This window comes from Ptiloglossa arizonensis, chromosome 3 (genome assembly GCF_051014685.1).
Source record: "Ptiloglossa arizonensis isolate GNS036 chromosome 3, iyPtiAriz1_principal, whole genome shotgun sequence".
Classification (NCBI taxonomy): domain Eukaryota; kingdom Metazoa; phylum Arthropoda; class Insecta; order Hymenoptera; family Colletidae; genus Ptiloglossa; species Ptiloglossa arizonensis.
Window position 1 is genome coordinate 1,543,696 of NC_135050.1, and position 3,426 is coordinate 1,547,121.

Genomic DNA, 3,426 nt, shown 5'->3' on the forward strand with positions numbered 1-3,426 from the left:
CTAATTTTGTGCAGTTTTCTAAATTTGTGCAAAATTATCCGTAACTCAAGGTACAATTGATAACGAGGTTTTGCGTGAAAAAGTTAACCGATAATGCCAGTCTACAATTTTCGAAAACGAGATATTGTTTTCGAGAAAACCGGGTTTGAACATTTATGGATTGCCCGTGTATCTGAATGCACTTTGACGAACGTATTCGTTTATGGTTCGTTATTTTTGTTTACATTCCCAGGTATGGCTGCATTCCTTTGTATTTCATGTTTGTCGCATATATAATAATCGAATAACGTTCGATGAATTAAAAAAGAACGTACCAATTATGTTTCAGTCGTTTGTTCGGTTTTGACGGATTTCGAGTTTGTATTACCTTTTGTGTACAACTTTTACCGTGACTTAACGACCGTTAAATTTTCTCCGACGTTTATTTATTAATTTAAAATAATATTATTCCAAATATTAAAATTCAATTACCATCTCAATAATCGAGATCCGATTTGAAATGGATTCGATCGAAAACGAAGCCTCGTATTCAAAATTGCACAGAATGTACAATGCACTTCAAAATTTTCACCAGAAATTACGTTCCATCGAAGTAGATGAAAGTATATCGACAAACATAGATCCGAAAATCTGTCTACATTAGTGTCTATTATTGAAATTTTTGTCTGTCCGTAATTAGCGCATTGTACTTTAGAAATTTGAACAAAAGGACCGATCGATGATCGAATAGAAAAATTCAACTATGTAAAAAGAATCGACGAAGGAACCGAGCACGAAAGATTGTGCAACAACGCTCGTTGTAATTATATTTCCGTTCTGGTGCGTCTAATTTTCTTCGTCGTACGGATTAACGAACAGTTTACCGCGACACAGAGCGTAATTACGTTGCATTGATCAATGTATTTCTCGTTAACCATTTACTCAGATAAGCTGCGTGCGATTCGTGACAAGTATTCTCGTGTGTTTATCGACAGGCGACAGGTACTCTTGCGCACCTGTCGCATAGGTGACCGCACACAGGTGAAACAAGCAAAATTGTACGCGTCGATCGGTCGTTTCACGTTCCACCGTGTTTCGGTATAGTTTCGCGCATAAAATATGTAATCAGTGTCATATACGATAAGCTTGTACGAAGAACGATCAGGTGCGAACATTTCGAAGCGCTAACAAGCCGTTTGTAGTCTCGTTCCAATCGAGTTAATTACCTCTGCGCATTAGTCGACTAAACGAGCGTAGAATTAGGTATGCAAACGGTTGGAAATCGAGACGATCGAACGCGAAGAGAAGCAACGGAAACGAGCGAAAGTTTAAGGAAGAACGACAAAAGCCATTCCACAGCTTCGTCGAGCGACGAAAATGTCGATTTTTCGAAATTGTCGATTTTTTAAATTTTCACCAAGGTAAGACTCCCACGATGTTCCAACGTGCTCGGTGTTGCAATTACCGAGGCGATTTGTTAACATTCCGTCGCTATCTCTCGAGAACTCTTCAGCGATCGTAATTATTTAGAATATCGATCGCAATCTTTCGTATTACGTCCCATTAAACGTACGAGTGATTTCGATTTGTATCGAGAATTTTCCTTCCACATTTACTCGCGCGTTCAAGTAGCCCGATATTTGCGTGTACGAAACAATGGGATTACATCCGACGCGGTATTGTTTTTTTTTTTATGCGAATTGAACACGAAATCACAGGAATCGTTCGCTTTATTCGTCGACGCGAGGAACTTCGCTTCGACTAATTTTGAATTGCGCGGTTGTCACGTGGCTTTCCCCCCTACTTTTGCGGAACGAAATATTTCCGCGTAGGAACGTTCCCCGATTTTTAATTTCTCCTTTAATCGATTTAGGAATTCTCTCGTACGGTTTCGCGATCGAATCACGAAGAAACGAATTGTTGGGATTACGAGTCATTCCGTGATCACGAGGACATTCGTGGCGTGTGAAATCACTAGATTTCGCGACACCTTGAACCGACACGGAAATATTTACGCGTCGTTGGAAAATCGATCGAGCCGAGCATCGAAATTTGTCTGCACGATAGAGCACGATAAACGAGCGAAAATGTTTCATAGGGATATTTTCGATGTGAATTTTAGCCAGACGAAATCGATCGTTACTTCGATATACACGCGTAATGATTTTACCGATGTTTACAATGTATTTGTTTATTTTCACCGTACACGATGTCATTTGCACGTTTCGATTAAACTGTGGAAGTAAATGTATATCAATAAATCCATTAATACAGACACGGTATTCCCCCATCTCGTTGCAAAACCCTAGACAATTGTTTCTCCCTGAAACTTTGGATCTGGTAATAACCAATGAACTGTACCAACGTAAATACGCCACGCCCTTTTCGAAGCTGTACGATAGGTCGATTCTTCGATGCTTCGATCCCGCTATTTTTCAACGATTGTTTTTTTTTTATTCGTATCTTTTGTAGTATTCTACGTATCTCGAACATTAAAATTCAATGGACCGTGGACCGAGGAGATTGCGAGATCTAATCCGTATTTTTGCAAGAAACTTAATCGCTCGGGAATTCAAATTAAACGACGGAGATTAATAACCGGGTTCCATCGCTTCGGATTAATTTTCTCAACGATGTCAAAGGTGAAGGAGAGAAGACTTTGACCGTAAGGGTGAATTCCCTTTCCTTGAAAATGCAAAGATCATGTTTTGAAAGCTATTACTCGAGGGTACGAGACGCGGAAATTAAGAAGTTAACTTTGCAACAGTATTACGAGGAGAGATGAATTTGTTTTCCCTGGTTGAAGTGTTACACGCAGACCGAATCATAATGGTCGGAAGTTAACATTCGTGCGGTAGGGTAATATTCTTCCCTTTTGTTGAAACGAAAATTAACTCTCGGCAACCATGATTCTTCTTCTGTCTAGTACGTACGATCGATTAGCCCTCAAATGCGTAGTTTTTTTTTACGAAAGTTGCAGATAAATTTACAAACAATTATTTATCTGTAATATGTAAATACTAATTGAGAAATCAATTAAAATTGATGAAAATATTTCGTAGAGATGCAATGGTATGTGACAAAAATACGTTGCCATTACCTAATAACATCTATGTAAACGAAATATAAACGTGTTGCAGTTCTGCAACTACTGAATATGCATTTGTAGGTTAGATTTAGAATATCTTTTACACTGAATATATTAAGAGGAATTTCACTTTTATTCTTTCTCAATTTTTGCAACCGTACAGTTTCGAGTTTTCTCACAACGAGGTAGATCGATAAAATATTTAATATTTGATATGTTTGTTGTTTCAAAATACACGAAAAATATTTCTTTTTCTAGACGAGGAGGATCAAAGTTACTACGAAACGAGCTTCGTAATATCCCGAATTACCAGAATTCGAGCTTCTCATTCGTCGATATCTTTTGTTTGCACAACTGTC